This window comes from Equus caballus, chromosome 2 (assembly GCF_041296265.1).
Source record: "Equus caballus isolate H_3958 breed thoroughbred chromosome 2, TB-T2T, whole genome shotgun sequence".
Taxonomy (NCBI): Eukaryota; Metazoa; Chordata; class Mammalia; order Perissodactyla; family Equidae; genus Equus; species Equus caballus.
Window position 1 is genome coordinate 55,637,438 of NC_091685.1, and position 20,128 is coordinate 55,657,565.

Below are 20,128 nucleotides of genomic sequence, written 5' to 3' on the forward strand. Positions count from 1 at the left end.
CTGCCAGCCCAGTGCAAGGCTTGGGTGCTGGATGAACTCTCCAAGGGAGCCACCTCTGTTGGCTGGAGATCCCTCGAGCCTTCTGCACCAGGACAGGAGGCCTTGAAGCCTCTGCTTCCCTAGCTGGTGTGTTCTTCTGTGGGGTAACCCTTGCCCTCGCTGAAGCGTCCTCACGGAGACAGGAGACCAAGCGCTGGAAATCTCCCTGGTTACTCCTCCTCCTCTTGCCTGCCTGGGTTTTTGGACCCTGTGGCAGCAGAGGGAGAGACGAAATGTCTAGGTGGGAAGGGCCACCGTAGGCCTCGTCATCATCAATCAGCCATCTGGGGCTGAGCCCTGACTCTGTCCAGGGCCTGGTGCAACACACCTGAAGCATGACACACTTTCTCTTTCAAGGCGTTTATAATCTAGGCTGGGAGGAAGGATAGAGAAGGAGCTGAATACTAACACATGGGAACATATGCTCAACAGGCATGACAGTCCCTACTGGAGAACGGAAGGAACAGGGAATTGATGAGGTTGGAGTTTTCTCTCCCCACAGCTACATCCTTTCCTCCCTCCAGACCAGGCAAGGGCAGCCCCAAATAGTGCAGGGACCCCTGTCATCCTAGAGTGCCTGCATCTCCTCCCACTGAGCCAGGATCCACACTCCCCATTGCCCACTGCCCCACGTTACTGGAGTCACTGGGGAAGGTGCCAGTGAACCCGAGCTTTGCTTCCCTGCCTCCTCCGCTCTGACCTCCTTCCCTCTCCCCCTTCCCCACATGCCTATGCTCAACTCTCTCTCTTTCCAGCAGGAATATAATGTTCAGCTGCTCTACACCCACTCTCTGAATGCTGCCAGCAAATAATGACTAAGGTGGTGGGTGGAAGTACAGCAAGTTGAGACCAATTTAGCGGCCCAGGCTGCCAGGAGGAGGGCAATTTAGCAGCAAAGAGCTTTGCAACAGCAAGGAGGGTGAAGATGCCCCCAAAGCCAGGGAGCCAAGTGCATAGCCCTGCCCTGGCACCCTGGGCAGGGACCCCTCAGCCACCTGGCAGTCTATGCATTGAGGTTAGATTTATGCAAGGGGCAGTGTTTGTCCTTAGATACCACTTGCTTTTCAGAGCAATGCCCACCTCCACTGTTGACACCTTTGAGGGGTCCACGTCCCTGCACACCCCTTGGGCTGGGCATTTCACCTAGACTGGTCCCTCTTTTTCTGGTGGATGCTGTGGTCTAGGAGCATCTGCAGCTCTGAGGGGCTGACGGCACCTGAAATACTGCTTGTGGGTATGGCAGAAACTGAATTTCTATGGTATCAGGGAGGTGGCCGCTGAAGCACACTTCAGATCAGGCCACAGAGAGGCCAGCCCAGGTAGACACAGGTGTGGATCTTCCAGGTCCTGCCATCTGGGAATCTTAGGACTCACATTATGGGATGTGCCTTGAGTGTGGGGAGCAGAGGAGAGCACGTCTCCAAGGGAGAGATGATGGGAATGGAAGAACGAGTGTTGGGTATGTGTATCTGCTGGCAGCATCCTGAAGGCAGATTAACTGATGTGGAAGCAAATCTATGAGTGATCTGGACAGGGAGGCCCTGCACTGCCTGTGTGCCAGGTCCTGGGGAAAACCCACATCACATCTGTTCAGACACCAATTTGGCCTGTCACTTAGTAAGGAAAACCCCCTCTCTGCTGGACTGATTGGAACAATTAGTTTTAGCTGTTAGCTAATGCGTACGCGTGCGCACACACATGCACACACACACGCACACGCACACACACACATACACACACATACAGTTTGTCCGCTGTATCTTCCACCCTCTCTTCTCTACCCGTCGCACACTCTTGCCCACTGACACTCCATGCAATTCTCTCCTTGTCTGGGGGGCCGTGTCCATGTGTGATGACCTCGAAGCCTGGTTTCCACACACGGCTTACACACCAGCGAGGAGACTGCTGTCCTGTTTTAGTTTGGAACTTATTTGTTTATGAATAAGGTGGAAACACTGAAATAGATTATGGAATAGAGTTTGATATTCCAATGAAATGTCATTAGTTCAGATTCTGTGAAAGCAAAATTAGCCATAATTTCAAAGTGGTGTGGACTAAACCTTATGAATTGATTAGCTATAGAAAAGAACCCACATAAGATAAATTTCATTCCTTAAGGTAAGTCCCAACTAGACATGCTGTTATTCTAGATACTTCCTGGTTTATTGTTTATTGAACTTAACATATATGCATAACAAGTGCTTAGGGATAATGGGGGGGGGCACAGAAAAAGCGAAGAAAACTCTTAAGACTGCTATCATGTTTGAATTACAATAATTACGAAGTAATCAAGTTCTTACAATTTTAAAAACCTTTTTCTTTACATTAAACACCTGTCAACAATTTAGTGAACCTAAATCTGTTTAATGAATGAGGCCCAGTAGCTGAGTGGTTACAGCCCTGGATGGGAGTCAGGATAGCTGGGTTCAGATCCCAGCATTCCACCGAAAATGTTGGGTGAACTCCTTCATTCAGTTTTCACTCAGTTTTCTCATCTGTCAAATTGTGAAAGAACTCTTCTCACACAGTTGTAAATAATAATGATGCCCCTTTTTAAAGTGTGAAGTCCTGTACAAATAAAAGGGGCTATTGAAGTCATTATTGTCGGAAGCCTAGGGATGGTGCTAGGCCATCGGTGGAGGTTGGTGTCTGGCAGGAAGCAGGAGAGAGAAGCAGGATGGAGGCTGCAGATGCAGAGGAGCTCTCCAAGCGGCAGCTGGCCTGAGCCCGGCCCACCGCTTCTCCAACCCTCAGAGGATGGCCCCCAAGGCCAGTCTGCCCACTTGCTCACCTGGAGGCAGTGGTGAGAGGTGAGTGACCTCCCATTCTCCACTCCCCAGCTCTGTCTGGTCTGAGTGGCTGGCTAAGCCAGGCAGAAGGAGGTGACAGACTCCCACCAGGGTTCCACTTGGAGGAGAAAGCCCCATCTCCTCAGCTGTCGGCTTTCATCTTAGGGCGATGACCTTGGCTACTGCTATGGTCACTCTCTTTATGCCTTCCTGAGGTTCAGCTTCAGCATTCAGTTCCTGACCACATCCTCCCTGGTGTCTTCCAGCTCACCTCCTGCCTTCTGAGCAGTTCCTGTGTTCAAAGTAAGTACAGTCCAATTTTCACTGTAGTTATTGATTCTTGTGTGCTGGTTCCTCTTCCCAAATCTCATCATAAATTTTAGTCTCAAACTATTATTTAGCCATTTTTTAAATCCTCGTCTCCCTGGCACCTTGCATGGATAAGACCTTTAACAGATAGCGAAATGCAGAGTTTTCAAACTCAATCAATGATCTTTGAAAGGAAAACTAAAATCATTACAGACCCTTGGGAAGGCATGTGGCAACCTGTCACCTCCTTCTGCCTGGCTTAGCCAGCCACCCAGACCAGACGGCGCTGGGGAGTGAAGGGTGGAGGTCACTCACCTCTCACCACTGCCTCCAGCCAAGCGAGCCCGCAGATCGGCCTTGGAGGCCCCACAGGAGAAAAAAACAGGTGGTAAAGGACATAGGAAGGGAGTCACTGGACCCTGACCGTGTGACCTCGGGCCAATCTTGGCCAGATTACCTCCTCAAACATGGTAGCAATTCACACTCTCAACAGCAGCGTGAGAGTATCCATTTCAGACCAGTGGTTTTCAAACTGTAGCAGAACAAAGATCTCCTCAAAAGCAAACTCAAAGACCCACCATGTAAATTGCCTAGATTCCCCAAGCATTGGGATACTTCTCTACAGGCAAAACCCCAGAAACACCTCATCATTGCCCTGGAACCACCGCCCCCTGGGGTTCCAACTGCACAATTTTAAAACCCCAAGTCTAGATCACGCCTGGCACCTCCCACCTATATAATTGTACTTGTCTGTTGATCGACCTGTAGATAGAGCGCTTGGGTGGCAGGGTGGGTGGGGCTAGGTTTTCCTCAGGCTCCTGAACTGCTGGAGGCAGCAAGTGGGACGGCACAGCCTTTCAGGCCAAGGCCGAGAAGGAGCTGGCCCAATAACAGAGGCAGGAAAGTCAGAGGCCATGCAGAAATCCGCTGCTGGGAACAGCGCTCCCCGCCAAGGGTCTCTGACAGCTCTTTTCTTGCCCATTACCTTATTAAACCAGTATTTACTGAGGGCTTTTCACTGGAGCCGGACACTGTACTCTGGGCGGGGGATTTACGACACAATCTCCGCCTCTGAAATCGCTGCGGGTTCTTCAGGCGCCGACAGGTAAACGCCAGGTTAGCACGGAGTGACCATGGAAACTCAGGAAGGCAGGCGACCGGGTCTGAGGGCGAGGCGGGAGGAGGTTTCTGGGAGGTGCTGATCCTTAGGATTAAAACCAGAAGTGGAAGCGGGAGCTAGTTAGATGGAGGTAGAGGGACAGGGCAAGAACCTTTTACAGAGAAGAAAGATGCATTTCTACATTCAAAGGTAGCAGAAGAAAGAGAGCGAGCCAGGGGCTGAGCTGAGTTCGAATCCCGGCTCCGTTTTTGATCCCAGCTACATTATTAGAGTCTCCTCGTCTGAGAGGCCTCCACAGCCTGCAGGGCCGTGGAGAGGCCTAAACCAGATAATGAATACAGCACTGGGCACACAGCTACCTAGGGAATGTATTAAGTGGTGTTCAATCCTACCCAGGACATGAGTCTATCAGCTGCTTAACCACAGGTTTGCCACCAGCACCTCTCTCCCCGTTGTCGCCTCGCTGCCTGGCCCAGAGCCTTGCATTCTGAAGGCACCCAATGAATACCTATCAAATGAATGCTGAATAAGTACAAAGGCATATAAATAATTTTTCGGGATTAGGAAGCCGTTGTCATAAGGCTGGAGCCCATCTACCTCTCCGCCCATACGGGCGGACCCACGGCTTCTCAAACTTCGCGGCTGACGTTTCCCTCACACACGGCCACCTCACCAGCTCTCCTGGCACACACCACACAGCAGCACACTGCCCACGGCAGCACCCTCACACACATCAGTGGGGCACACACAGGGACACGGGGCTCCTCCTTCAGACACAAATGCGCAAGCTGAATGGTCACAACAGGTTTTACCTTGTGAAGTGCACAGAGGCTGCCCAAAATGTTAAATAGAACTACCTCAAATGTCTCGTCCTCCCTGTTGCTCACACACAGACACCTTCAAGAGACACCTTCTTTCTCCACCTGAGTTTCTTCTTACCTCAAGCAGAGTGAGTGTCCCACACTCACATCTACCCAGTTGAGACCTTGTACCTGGACTCCCAGTTGCTCCCATTAGCTGTGACCCCAGGGAAAGCCCTGCCCCTCTGGTGCCTCAGTTTCCTCACTGATGGAACACAGAGAGTTAACTGTGCTTCAAGCCAACTTGGTAGTTATGTTGTGAGGATAAGGGAGATAACAAATGAGATAATGTCTGTGATATGCAGAAAGCACCTCAGAAGAAAGGCGCTGGATAAATACAAGGTGTGAACCCCACACCTGATTAGTGGGTATGCCTCTGCCCACAGAGTCCCACCCACAGACTCTGCTCACCTCCATCCTTGAACATGAACACTCTTCCTGCCCGTAAATGCTGTCTCTAATAACTATTTGCATGTATGTGCATACGCATACATACTTCCAACACCTGTATTTTCCCCATCATGCCCACAGAAAATTGTTTTTGAACTCAGAGTAAGCTCAGGTTACAAGCACTCTCTTGGCCCTGCCCACAGACTCTTCTCAAGGGTCTCTGCTACAGGAAGAATTGCCAAGCGGACAGCTCATCTCTGCGGCTGGGCTCCTCGGCTCCCACAGTTACAATTAGACTGCACTTACAGCAAAGCAGGAGACCCTTATCTGGCACAGCCTCTGCCAAGAGCTCTCCAGAACTCTGTACTCAAGCACCCGAGACCAGAGCAGAAGGGCTGACGGCCAGCAGGAGGGTGTGGATGGAAGAGAAAGGACCCAGAAACTTTAGTTGCTCAGATCCCTAAGCACTCCTTGTTCCTGGAAAATTGAGGGCTCTGAAGCTAACAGGTCCGGAACATTTTTCCAGGCCTGACACACTCGTGGGCGAGCAGAATACTCACTTGCTCCCAGTTTAATCCTTTCCACTTGGAGCAGGAAAGAGAAAGACCACCTGGCCGTTAGTGTTTTGGTGCCTGTTGCTGCTGAACTTTGTGCTCTGAAGGTTGGAGTTAAGCATGTAAAATGGTGTGTGTGTGTGTCTGTGTGTGTTTAGGGATGGACAGGCAGCTGGGGGCTGGCTGCTTGTGCTGGATGAGAGAAAGAAGTAAATGTGGCCCGTGCATAGGTGTGAGATTGTGTGTGTGTGTCTGTCTGTGTGTCTGTGTTGCTCTGGCCGACCTTCATGTCCAGGACTGACTGCGGTAACCTGCAGCTTCAGGGGCCCACTTCAACATCCAGGTTCATCACTCCCCTCTCTATCCACCCCAGTCAGTGTGACATATCCTTCAGGGAAGTATTCCTAACCTCTAACCGCATCTGAGTCCCCGCCACCAGCGCGGACACAGCCCATCTCCTAAGTTCCAGACGGAAAGTTCAGTGTCCGGTCCCAGCTGTCAGGCCCTCCGCCCGGGGCCAGGCCCCTCCGGCCTCACGCACACCTCCGGCTTCCTCACCTCCCACATCACTGTCACCCATACTGACGTCCATCAAGATCAGACTCGGGCGGGGAGTCGATAAACCCGGTCTGCAAGAGACGAGACAAAGACAGAAGGACGGACGCACCACCCTTTCCCGGGGCTGGGACCGGACCGGCAGCACCCACCCCGGCAGAGGGCAGACCCTGACAGCTGCGTGCAGAGACAAAGACAGTTGGAGATCCGACAGACAGACGGCCGGACGGACGCGCCGGCACGCCGCGGGGAGCGCGGTTTCCCCGGAGTGGGGCGCCGGGTCGGCCGCAGACGCTTCTCGGAGGGACGGGAGCCTCTCCGCGCACCCTACCTGCCTCCTGCGCGGGGGCTGGCTCCAGAATCGTTGCCGCGCGTGTCCGCGCTGCGTTCCCGTCTCTCCTCTCCCAAGCGGCCGGGCCGGGCGCGTCCCACGGCGCCCGGTATCTCGCGGAGCTGGCGGCTGGACCAGGCGGAGGAGGACTCCGGGACCCGCGCCCGCCCGCGCGTCTGCTCCCGGCGCCCGCCCGCTCCCGGCGCGCCGGCCTCTGCGCGGGTCTAGGGGCCGGGCGGGGCGGGGCCGGCGCCGCTCATTGGCCGGGGTGGGGTGGGGCGGGGACTGCAGGGCGGGGCGGGGCCGGAGGGGTGGGGCCAGCGCCGCTCGTTGGCCATGGAGGGGCTGGCGGGGCGGGGCCGGCGGGGTGGGGCGGGGCCGGCAGGGCCGGGGCCGCTGACTGGCCGGGGCGGGGCGGGGTCGACGCCGATGATTGGCCAGAGTCGGGCGGGGCGGGGCAGGCGCCGCTCATTGGCCTGGGCGCCACCCAGCCTGGTCCCCGCCGGGCCGCCTTTGTTCCCGCTGACAGCTGGGCTGCTAGACCTCCCGGTTCGTCCGCGTCCGCCTTGCGAGGACCGGCCCCATCTCTCCGCTCTCACTTCACCAGACCCCGCCCTGTCCGCCCAGTCTTTCCCTTTCTCCAACTGTTCCCGTCTGCCCCCATCCCCTGCTTTTATCACCTGCGCTCAGGTTTTACTCCTTCGGATTTCCTTTATCCATCCTTCTCTTTATCCTTTTCTACATTTTCCCCTCCTCTATCACCCCTTCCTCATCAGTTTCCTTTTCCCAGCACCCTCTCCCCATTCCAACCCCCAAACCCCACGGAAAGCCTGGATTTCTAGCTTCCCAGACCGGACCAGCAGCCTCACAAGGGGCGCTGCTTCTCAGGCCAGCATACAGCCGGGAGCCCTGGCACTCCCTCCCAAGACATTGCAAAGGCAAACTTGCCCAGCTCCCTGCCAGGGACTGAATTTCAGGCTAACGCTGAGGCCTGTTTCAAGTTTATAGCTAGTAATCTCACCCAGTATGGTTCTAACGCTATCATTTTCTCTACCACTCTCACTTTCATCTTCTAGCCGTTGACCTGGGAGGGGAACCAAGCTTACACACTACGGTTGGATAAAGGGTCAGTTAAGTGGGGTGCCAGGTGGTGCACGAGGCTGTGGTCCTGAGGGTGCTCCGAAGCGAATCTGATAAAACCAGGCGTAGCTCCGCCCAGAGAGTGTCGGCCTCAGCCTAAAGAGGTGTGTATGTGTGGAGGGGGGAGATTGAGGTGGCTGGCCTCTGAGTGTAGGTGGAACGAGCAAGCCAGCCAGAAGGGAAGCCACACCGTTTTGTCCCTTACTCAAAACCCTGAAAGGGATCCTCACTGCCTCCAGATCTTAACCCTGAAGAGGCCAGCTCTCAATTGCAGCATCGGGGAGGCAGCACAGTGCTGGGTTAAGAGCGCAGACAGGCTCTGCCCCTTCTCGTCTGTGTGGCCTGAGCCAGTCCTCCAGCTCCCCAGGTCTCAGCTTCTTCATTTGTGGACAGGGGGATAATTCCAAGCAGCTGAACTCCCTGAGAGCAGGGACGGCTCTCTGGTTCATGGCTGAGAGACTTGGTCTCTTTGGCCATCCCCAACACCTGGAACTTGCCTGGCACAGAGTAGGCACTCCATGAATATCTGTTAAATGAGTGAATTCCTAGTTCATAGGCTTGTTGTGAGGATTAAATAAGAACCCCTGGCATGTGGTAAGTACATACACATGGCAGTTATTACAAGGAATGCTGCGCCTTCTATGTGTAAACCACAAAGGCTACTCAGCCTTCTCTGAACCTCACCTCTTCTTCCTCACCTTTGTACACACTCATCCCTCAGTGTAAAAGCCTTTTTCCTGCTCCTCTTAACTCTCCCTCTCAAAATCTGAGTCCTAAGGTGCAGTCCTCCTGCCTTCTCTGATCGCCCCCGGCGGAGCCGCGGCTCCTTTCTCTAAGCCCCATGCTTCTTGGGGCCCATTCATTGGCACAACACAGGTCTGCTTGCTTGCATGGTGGCCGTGACTGCAAGTCTGTCTTTCCCTAGGGTGTGTGCTGTCTGGGGCCGGGGGCTAGACTCGACCTCTATTTCCAAAGGCAGATGTGGTGCCTCACAGGTGGGAGTTTCTCAGGAATATTTGCTGAATGGGTTAATGTAGATCAAACATTCCAGCCACTTAAAGAAAGGGCTGACTCTTGGAAGGCAGAGGAAGGGATCTGGTGGGCTCCAGACTTCATCATCATTTTTTCGTCTTCAGATGTGAAATTCCATGTGGAGAGCAAAAGGATCCTGGAGGCCTGCTCCTTGTTTTGGCCCTTCACCTGGCTATTTAAATGCTCTTGGACAAAACCATGTTCTTGGCTAGGCCTCAGTTTCCCCATCTGCAGAGTGAGTAATTTGGATGAGATATGCTTTAAGGGCCCTCCTCCAGCACTGACGCACTGTGGGTCTCTGTCAGGGGCATTCTGGGTAGAAGATGAGCTTGACATGGAGGCCTCTTCTTCTTTTTTTTTTGTGAGGAAGATCAGCCCTGAGCTCACATCTGTGCTAATCTTCTTCTATTTTATGTGGGATGCTGCCACAGCATGGCTTGATGAGCAGTGTGTAGGTCCATGCCCAGGATCCGAACCTGCGAACCCTGGGCCACAGAAGCAGAGCACACAAACTTAACAACCACACCATAAGGCCGGCCCTGCAGCCCTCTTCTAATGTGTGGGTTAGGTGTGAGCAGTGGCTGCGGGGTGTGTGAGGGGTGAAAGCTGGATACAGCATGGAACAATAGAAACACCTTGTGCAAGGGATGCTTCATAGATGAAGCCGGGGACTTTGAGAGTGCAGTGAAAGTAAGGAAGCAGGATGAGGGGAGGAGAACTGTGATGGTGCAGCATGTACGCGTGTGTGTGTGTCTGTGTGTGTTCACAAAGGCCTTGAGAATGTGGTCTCCAGAAGTACAAAGCCATAGTTAGCTCCCTGATTTAGCTGTTGGCTATGGCCGTGCAATGGCTGGGTATGTCTGCCCCTAACACCCTTGGTGAGATCTTCACTGTGGCTCCTCTCTCCTTTGTCTAGTAGGAGTGCTGCCCTTCCTGGGCTCTGGGTATCCCATCTGAACCTCTGCATCCCTCAGGTTCTTCTTTGCCTGGGCTGAGTCTAGAAAGCTGGGTCACAAGGCATGTTCTTATTAAAAAAAATATTCCCTGCCATTCTCATCTACTCATCACCTGAGATTCAAGTAGCTTAGTATTCTGGCTTATCATTCTGTTCTTCATCTCTAGGACCTAAGATTGGCCACACAGGACCAGACCCATGGACCAGTTAAGCCAGCAGCTTGTCTGGATTAGAAACACCTCTGCCTTTCTCAATCACAATTTAAAAACTTTCCCAGTTTCTTGTTTGTCTCTTCAACTCTTCTGTAAGTTTCTCATTCAAAGACCAACAGTTTTCTTATTCAATATTAAGACTCGGACTTGTCACAACCTTATTGGTAAAATGGACCTAATAACATTTGCCTTATCCATCTTGTGACAATCATGCAAAGATAAAAAGAATTAATGAAGTAGAAGGTGGTAGGAAAAGTGAAAAATGTCAAATAATTTTTAATATTATTTCAAGTCTAAAAATCCAGGGCCTTATCTTCGGAGATAAGAAAGGCTGACTATATTTAACTGAGGTTGGGTAATCTCCAAAAGCAGATGAGAGAATATTATAATGCTAGATCTCTGAGTGAAGCTCTAAGGGCTCAACAGGCTGCTGCTGCTCCACCCATCTCCCAGCTACCCCAGGAGAGTACAGGAAGGCTGGGTTTCCTGCAGGCTGAGCCAATGCCTCCTGACCTTAGAGGATGCGCCCCCAGTACCTTGTCTCTCTCCAGGGTAGAAAACAGTTCCCCTGGATGTGCAGCAATTACAACCAGAATTTACATTCCTTACCTGCGTGTCCCTGTGCACCTCTTATCTCTAGGCTTCAGTAAACTCCCCTTTGCATTGGGAGGAACGTCGCCTCCTTGACTTCTTAGGGTGTTAGGAAGACAAGTGAGACAAAATGCAACTAGTGCTTCTCTTTCCTAGAAACTGCTATGTGACTTCAAGAACTCTTTAGCATCCACCTCATCGTCATCGGTGGTGTTATTATCTGTATCTTCGCTCTGAGTGCTTAACCTGTATTCAGGTTCAGGAGACCAGGCAAGTTGTCGAGGGAACAAACACTCTTCGGAGAGAAGTTTCTGGCCTCGGAATCCCTATTCAGGGATGACTCGTCCCCAGTAACATGCTAGAGTTCCCTTAGGAAATATGTCCATCCTGCTCTTTCACTGAAAAGGAAAACTGAGTCAAAGAGCAAGATGAGAAATTGGCCCAGCTTCGCTGGAGTTGGGAGCCCAGGGTTTTAAGGCACGCGTCTGATAGCTGCCTCAGAAACTGTGTGACTGATACCGTGCCTGAATGTGGTTTGGTTTGAACACAGTAGATCACAGGCAGGCAGCCTTCCCCTGAGCAAACAATAGTGAACCCGCCACCTTGACTAACATAAAACTGGGCTCAAACGGCACTAACTAGCTTCCAGGGTGAGTAAGCTTTGTTCAGCCACGAGCTGACGAGGCTCATGTGATAATCATTTAGCAAACCCTTCGATGTAAATACTGGGTTGATCTAGATTACAGAGAAATGAGAGGGAAGTATTCTGATTTTACCACCCCCCGCCTCCCCCCACCCCCATGTCTTTTTCATAGGATTTAATAGGCTGTTTCTAATTCGGCATCCTAGCTCTGACAAGTCCTGGCCCATCCATCACCTGTTCTGGAATCTATCTCTTCCATGGTTTTGACTAGTTTGTCTAAAACTGTAACAGAAATTGTCTAAAGCTGAATCAAACTAGCTTAAACAATAGGAAAAAATCTCATCAATTAATAAATTTAGAGATTAGGGTTAGTTCATATCTCACTTCCGAATGGCATCAGATCAGGTTTCCATTGCTCTCTTCTGCTGTCCTCAGAGCATGGGCTTTGCTCTCAGGACAGTTGCTCCATGACTGCAGGTTGGATCTACCACTGTAGTTGTTATACCCAGAACCCAGCAATGGGCTGAGGAATAAATGACCTTTGCTCTTGCCGCTCTTTCCTAGGATCAAGAAATCTTTCCTGGAAGGCTGTCAGCTAACTCTGGATAGGCTTGGCCCCATCATCCAGCAATCATAGCAACTTCACTGAGACTACTGTCATTGGCTTTGATCAGTTGATTGGGGATGGAATAGATACTGGGACATATGTATACGTCTCACCTTTGTCTTCAAGGGGAAAGTAGGAAGCTGTGGAGAGAACTAACAATCATTGCTTGCCTAGTATCTCATCTTTGCTGGACATTTTATCAATAGTATCTTTAATAATTGTAGAAATCATTACCTCTTCATCTTCCAAATGAAGAAATTTCAGCTCAGTGGTTAAATAATTTGACCCAAATCCCACCACTAGTAAGTGGAGGAAAGAATATTGGAATGCAAGTCCATCCAAAGCCTTTGCTTTCTCTGCTTTTCTAGGCTGTCTCTCTAGAGTCGACTCTCCTCGGCTCTACCCAAGGCTAGAGACCCCCAAAGTGAATTGGAGCCTCGCAGAACGGCTGTAAGCATAAGGGATAAAATAGCTTCCCCCTCGACCAGCAAGTTTCAGCTCCTTTGCTTAGTTCTCAGAGACCTCTACAATGTGCCCCATCCCTACCGGCTCATCCGTTTTTCTCCTCTTCCCAACATGTACATCTCTGCAGTTCCACACTGCTTCCTCACCTTCGCCAAGCCACTTCCACCTCCTGTGCCCTGGCCTTCATTCAAGCCGGAATGGTGAGTCTTTTGAGGCCCTCCCCAAACCCTGACCCAGCCCTCTTGGCTCCCCCCACCGACCCCACTGAAGTCCTGTCGAATACACATCTGGGTCCCACTGTTCTTTCCTTCCTTGTGCACCTTGTAATTTGTGTTCTGTTGTTTCAGGTGAATGAATCGCATTTTCCTATAGGATTTTTAAGTGCTCAACTCAATGATCGGCACATGATAGATGCTCAAAAAATATTTAATGACTAAATGAGGGCAGGGACCACCTCGTAGTTTTCTGTCTCCCTAATAACACGCAGCCCGGTGCTGAGCACATGGGTGAAGACTAATGGACAAATCGACTTTGAGCTAATTTCTCCCCAGGGCTGAGGAACATCATACAGACAAAGAAGTTGGCATGACCTTTGTCAGTTTTGAGGGAGACCTTTGGCAAGCGGTCTCTGTCAAGCTCACATTTGTTTGTAGCCCTAAACTCGTTTAAACGAATAGAGCAGGTAAGACCATGACTTCCGGGGCATCGGTTGGTCCCCTGTGGGAAATGTTGGCATGCTCATTTACTCCCGCTGGGGGCAGGGAGAAATGGCAGAGGGGCATTTGAGACCCTGTTTGCTGACATTTAATGTACACATTTACTCAGGAATCTGCTCCAGGAATCTGAGACGAAAGGAAGGTCTGATGCTGTCTCCCTAAGAGCTGGTGAGGTCCAAGACTGGTCGTCTGGGACGAGGGGCTGCCCTCGGCTGGGGCTCCTGGGGCCAGCTGGCCTCCTGATTGAGTCCTCCAAGTCAGTGTGCCTCTCAACCTGCATCGCTCTTCTCCCCGTGTCTTCTGGGTTAGCTTCACACCCTTCACTTTGTGTATCGAATTCTCTAGGCGTCGACCGTATATTTTGCTTTGATTCCCAGACTGACTACAGTCTCCATCGAGAAGACCTCAATCTTACCTCCTGCAAAAATAGAGGAGAAGGGGAAGAGGGCAGAGGAGTGGAGAGGGTGGGGGTCGTACAAGGTAATCTCCGTGGTCCTGTCCAGCATCTTCTGACTCTCTTTTACCTGAGGTCACCGGGAACGACAGCGAAGAAGGACTGTTGCAGCAGCCTCGTGAGCGTTCCCCCCATGGGCTCTTGGTAGACGCTGACCATTTGGCTGCAGGTCCAGTTGAGGCACCGAGCACAGGAGCAGCAGTTGGCTGAGCTTCCTGGTGTGGCACCTCCTTCTCAGGGTGGTGGGGTAGGGGGAGGTTAGCGCCGGTGAAGGGCCCAGCATGCACCGCTGCGGGAAACCCCTCTGTAGCTGTTTCCTTGTTCTCTTTACCACCCGCCCCCTGGCCCCTGCCTGATCAGAAACCCAGGGCCTTTTCTACCCTATCCCTTCCATTAGAAACTCTTGACCTGAAGTCCATTCAGCACAGTATAGTGGAAAAGAACGGCGTTCTGCGTGTGTACACCGGAGCTGCAGACCTGGGTTTGACTTCTACTCTGCACCTAGTAGCTGTGTGACCTTGGCCAAGTCTCTTGCCCCCATATCCTCAATTTCTGGCACTTTTGAGTGATATTAACAATGTAATTCCACAAGGAGGACACAGGAAAAAAGTACAGTAGATTAAGAGTATCTGCTGCAGTTCTCAGGGGCACTGTGATTGCTGTACAACAGAGCACTTCACACTAAGGTGTATACGACAGCTTCCTGTTGCTTCCTCCCAGCCCCCTCCCACCCTCTTCCCTAAGCCCCGCGAATTTTATCAAAGAAGATAACCAGTCTAACGAATGAGGCCACAGGGAGCTCTCTGGCACTAGCCATGGGCTGAGGAGCTAGTTGGGGGGACAATAGGACTTCATTTTGTCCTTGAAAGCCTAAGGTTAGGTTCAGAGCAGAGCGGGAATGCTGAGTGCAAAAGAGTTAGCTCCAACTTAGGGGAGGCAGCCAGGGCATCTGGCCCGAAATGGCAGCTTGAGAGGAAGTAGCCGGCTGCCTGTTCTGGAACCTCTCAGAGCAGTGTTTAGAATGTTCTCTCTCACTAATCCTATTTAAAGCCGACTGCTGAGAGCGGAGGCGGGAGTCCTGTTCCAACTTGCGGGGAGGCTCTGCCGCCAGGCCCTGCGCTGCGCCATGCGCCATGCGGGCGGGCAGCGGGGCTCCCCTAGGAGAGCTGCCGAGGCTCGCCTCCCCTCAGACCTGCGTTCTGCTGGCCTGCCCAGCCCTCCGCCCTCATTGGTGCTGAAGGAGAGGCTGCCTGCTGAGAAGGCAGGAAGTGTGAGCTGGCAGGCTGGCTGTGCTGGCAAGGAAGGGGTGCTAGGGAATGGTGAGCAATCTCCATGGGGGGCAGGTAGGGGAGGGAGGGAGAAGAAAGAGGGGACTCCTGTGCAGGAGTGTTTTCGGGACAGTCCCTTTCCCTCTGGGCATGAGGAAGTCTCTGACTGCTTTGAAAAGTAAGAACAAACATCTCCAGCCTCTCTTTTTGGGGTTCTCATAGAAAAGCCAGATCTAGGGAGAAGGGACCTCCCTCACCTGGAAGGAGAAACGTGTGAGCAAACCTCCTAGCTATAGCATGGGGTCAGCTTTTTGCAGAGGGAGAAGGGCGGGCAGAGTTTCTGGTGTTGTTTCTGGGAGACCAAAAAAGAGACTTCTTTTCCTAAATATATCTCTGTAAATGAGAGTCAATGCTTGAGATTCATTTATGGGCGACAGAATCTTCCAGTGCCATCTGAAGACTGCAGTTCACGGGCAGCTCTGACATTCACCAGCTACGTGACCATGGATGTCATGTAACCTGGGCTGACTTTCTGTAAAGCGGACAGCGCCCCATCTGCCAGACCTCAGATCTCACTGCATCATCACCAGGACCCAGCAGGTGACAGCAGGAAAGTGCTTTTAAACTGTGAGTAGCTGTGCGCTCGCTCGTAGCTGGGGCCTCCCCTTCACTCAGCATCCCCCCTCCCTCCTGCAGACTTTAAGCTCCTCACTTACACTTGTTCCCAGTATTCTGAGAGCTGTAAGGGCCCAACGCTGAAATGTCCCAGCAGAAGCTGGCTGGCTCTCCTGGTCCCTTCCTCTTGAGCTGAGGACCTTTCTTGTTCTGGGCCTTTTCCGGATTGCCTGAGAAGGGACCTCGATGGAAGTCAGAGGCTTTCCTAGCCAGGCTGGCGGCGGGTGGAAGACTACAAGAGTGAGCTGGGAATAGAATCAACCCATGGGAAATGCTGAACCATGTGATGGAGTCTGAAGGCTTAGTAGCAAGAGTAATGTGCCAATAGGAAGCCAAATTTGTAAGCTCTGGTCCAGCACTGGTGGGGCCAAGCGATCTTTGTAAAGGCGCTTAAGTGTTTTGTACTTAGGTTTTCCTCTCAGTAAAATGGAGATGAAAAAAAACCATCTTGTGTTTCCATTTGGTTTGCATGTGGCTGAGGGGATTGTGAATGAAAGGCTGCCATGTAGGTGGGCTCCTGGGATGTCGAGACTGTCCTTGACGACACCCATTTGGTGTGCTCTGGCTGTCTTGAAGCTCAGCCAACTCCACTCTGGTTTGCATTAAACTCCCATGACGCCAGGCACTGCCTTGAAAGCACTAAAGCAGTCGAATGGAATATGCTATTTTAGGACTTAAAACTAAAAAGCAAAAAAAAAAAATTGATGTGAGCATAAAGGGGTAATTTAACAGGATTGTACCCATGAAGAAAGGGAAAAGACCTTATATATTAACTTGTGGTCCAGTGAGCTTGACATTCATGCGGCAAGTGGAACCACCACAACTGACAGAACGAGTTACCAGCTCTGTTATCGCCAGGCAGGGAGAGAGAGGGGCAAAGTATCTTCAAGGTGTCTTCGGGGAATTGAGGACCAACACTCTTATTTTACTCGGACAGAATCTTGGCCTGGAGGGCAGACGATATGGGCCTTTGGGATTTCCTTTCCTCCCTCTGGAGCAGACAGTGTGTTTGTAGAACACTTTACATTTTCCAAGTCCAAACATTATCTTGTTTGATCTTTGCCAACCTCTTCAGGTAGGAAGGGCATATATCACGATCCCCCCAGCAGATGAGGAAATGGAGGCTCAGCGAGATTCAGTCACATACTTGCCAAGCCACAGAATAAAGCAGAAGCCACTTCTTTCTTTGGTTCACATTCTTGATGTCCAAACGGAAACACTCCACCTGTGGTAGTTAGAATTTCATAGCTTTGACAGAACTAGAAGTCCTGCTGCCCAACATCGCATCTAACGCAAGCATCCTTGCCGCAGCACACGGTGCAGGTGGTTCTCCAATGCAGCTTGACGATTTACATCAACAGAGAACGCACTATTTTATGAAACAAACCAATTTATTTTTGACATCTATAAATGCTGGAGAGTTTTGGTGAAATTAAAATAAAAATCTCTCTCTCAGTAATGTCTACTCATCATTTCATGCTTCATTACATGTTGAAGCCCGAAGAGAACTTAGAAATGATGAAACGATGCCTCAGGTCTGAGTGGCGAGGCCAGCGTGAGTTGGGAGTGAGCTCAGGGCTCCGACTGCAGGACGGTCCTCTCACCCCTCTGCTACTCTGCTCTCTTGAGCAGCCCTAGTAAGACTGCTCTCTCCTCCACCTGAAACTCTTGCAAATATTTGAAAACCACAATTCAGTCCACTTGAATTTCCTCCCTTTTAAATTTAATGTTCCCATTTTACTTGTTACTCATTTAATATGATTTTAACCCACTGTGCTAGGTGCTAGGAACAGAGCAGTGAAGAACACAGATGTGTCCTTGTCCTCATGAAGCTTGCAGTCTGCTGGGGAGTACAGTCACTGAACAGGTCAGTTGAGGGGGATGTGAGGCCATGGGAGGCAAGGTAGTCTAGGAGGTGCAGGGACATCTAGGCCCCCTCCCCTGTGCTCCCACAACCATGCTTGTTTCTGTGTGCCCACGTGCTGTCTAGTTAGGGTCTCTATACCATGTGGGGCTCTGAAGAGCTCACATCAATCCAGTATTTGCTCAAGGCAGAATGCCATTCCCTCTCTCTCTCTCTCCCCACACACTAAACTTCCGGGAAGGCGAGCTGAGACTGAGCTTGCTTTTAACCACGTGCATGGTATTGCTGCCTTCCCCTGAAATCTAGAGGCTCTACTGACCAGTTAGACCTGGTCACTTTTTGAAATTGAAATGAAGCAATTCACAACTTACTCATCTTAAATCTCATCTTTTTGGTTTGGGCCCAAGATTCTAGTCTGTAACAATCTCTTCTTGTCTCTGTTTCTATTAACAAAGATATGTTTCCAAGAACTAGATATGTGCTTAGGCTGTCTCAGTTTATGGGAGTTTATTGTAAGGACAAAGAAAGCTTCTGCAGAGCCCCAGTGAAGGCATTCTGAGCAGGGGAGAGGAGGTGAGCACAGCAGCTTCAGAAGGAGGACAGCCCTGGGGACCGGCTGCGGTGTAAGTGCTCTCACTCCTCCACCTCTCCTTCTTACTCTGCTCTCTGTTCTTTTCCTTCCTACTTCTGCCTGTGGTTTCTTTTTATTCTTGGTTTCTTCCTGTTGTCTTTTCTCTGTGTCTTTCCACTTCTGCAGCATTCTGTCAGCATCATTTGCTACTTTTCAACGCCCAGATCTGATTAAGTCAGCCATCCCTCTCAAGAATCAGGTGCCCATACAGCCCTGGCTATTGGCTCTGTCTCTGGTCCAATGAGCTATGGGCAGGACTGTGGCCTTGTGTGGAAACTAGCATGCTTACTTACACTTAAGGAATCTCTCAGAAGAGGGATGTGGATGCACAGACTCCAGAGCACAGACTCTTTAAGACACTACAAGTGTCTGAGTGCCTCATAATTCTCTCCTTACCTGTAGAGGGCTTTCATTCTCTTAAACTTTTGTCTTCTGTCTTCTGGGCTTTATCCATTTGTGTCTCAGTTTCAGACCTGGTACCTCCCTTACAAGATGAGCATTTTCCCTATTCCCCTTCATGTGTGTGCTGAAAGCAAGGCTCATGACCCCAACCACTTGTCACCTGAATCAGAGGACATTTACTGCTTTTAATCTAAATGGTACCTGTTATAACAGGGGTGTCTTATGCGTCAACAGATACTCTCCAAACTTGTGGTGGAATTAGCAGTCATTCAGTTTCTCTTGTCACTCCGTCCAGCCTTTGAAGGACAACCGAGAAGGAGACTCAGAGGCTGGCTCTCTGAAGGGGTGGAGATATGCATCTGTGGTCCCTGCGGTCAGCCTTCAGCAGTTTGAGTTGGGAGAGCTTTTTCGTTTCTGTAGAACTTGAAGGCTGCCGTTTGAAATGGCACTGGATCAAGTGTTCATTGGCCACCACCTACTTCCGACATGGAACACAACTGCTCGTCCAGTTGCAAGCACAGAATGAAGGTGAATCAGCTCATGGATGGCCTTCAGAAATTCTGAGCTTGGTTTTAGACATTGTAACATATATTAAGACCAACAGGGCTCTTAAAAGAGGTCCTTTAAGTGTGAAATTAAAGTATTATCCAAGGATAGTCGTGTCTGTGGGATCAATAGTCTCCTATTGTTTGTCCTGTCGTTTTCAAAGTGTGGGAACTTATTAGAAATGCAAGTTATCATGCACCACCCCACCTACCAAATCATGCCTTGTGAACTACTGTGCAATTCGAAGATGGTGTTCTTTAGGGGTTTGAATAGCACCACTCTTTTCTACTCTGCACTCACAACCAATTATCAATAAGACAAAGAAAAGGTGGATGTGGTTGAAAAATGAAGACACCACCTTTGTTACTAACAAGGACCAGATTGGAGAATGTGGATTGAGTCAGTGGGCAATGAGCTTCCTAATATTTCAAGAAATCCCTCCTGTTGGGTGATAGACACCAGTAATGCCACACTTCACATTGAAGAAAACATCAAGAATGGGGACAAAGTATTTCTCCCTAACAACACTAGATGTTTAACCCACAGGGTTTAGCCATGAAGCCAAGAGTCCACCAAGAATGTCACCCTCCCCATTCTGGCTGGAGACAGTACTAAATCAAGGCAGTGTGCTCCCCGAGTCCCCAGTTCCCAGGGACCAGCTATGGCTTCTGTGAGTATCTTCCTGGGACCTCTGCAGGGCAGTTTAGAGTTTATCTCTGAAGCCTCCGAAATGGGTCAGAACAGTCCACAAATTACATAAACCCCAGAGTACTCTGTACCTATGATTGAAAATTGACTCCCTTCCCCATTCCAAATTATGTCCAACCACATTTTCCAACCTAGCATAGCACAGGTTTTTCAATTAATTATATGACCCACTAAGATCTTCCAATTATAAACCATATAAAGACAATTCAATAATAAAATTGTCAACAATTTAGGAATGCCCCAGATTTGCATATAAATGCCCCTCATTATCA

The 20,128-nt window shown here is 50.6% G+C and overlaps 1 protein-coding gene and 1 long non-coding RNA gene across 3 annotated transcripts in view; one reads left to right on the forward strand and one right to left on the reverse strand.

Moving 5' to 3' along the window:
* Window positions 1-7,148, reverse strand: part of LZTS1 (leucine zipper tumor suppressor 1) — a 50,307-nt gene extending 43,159 nt beyond the window's left edge. The window contains exon 1 of the mRNA XM_023636104.2: window positions 6,948-7,148. The gene's annotated coding sequence lies outside the window, so the exon portion shown is untranslated. The remainder of the gene's footprint in view (window positions 1-6,947) is intronic.
* A 284-nt stretch (window positions 7,149-7,432) lies between these two features.
* On the forward strand, window positions 7,433-19,258 carry LOC138921563 (uncharacterized). 2 transcript variants are annotated; one of them, XR_011434224.1, is made up of 6 exons: window positions 7,433-7,496; window positions 8,024-8,191; window positions 12,720-12,792; window positions 13,144-13,274; window positions 13,418-17,572; window positions 18,837-19,258. It is a non-coding gene; the product is annotated as an uncharacterized lncRNA (long non-coding RNA). The 2 variants fall into 2 exon arrangements; XR_011434225.1 differs by lacking the exons at window positions 7,433-7,496; window positions 8,024-8,191; window positions 12,720-12,792; window positions 13,144-13,274 and adding an exon at window positions 18,025-18,192 and having other exon boundaries at window positions 17,485-17,572; window positions 18,898-19,258.
* The last annotated feature ends 870 nt before the right edge of the window (window positions 19,259-20,128 follow it).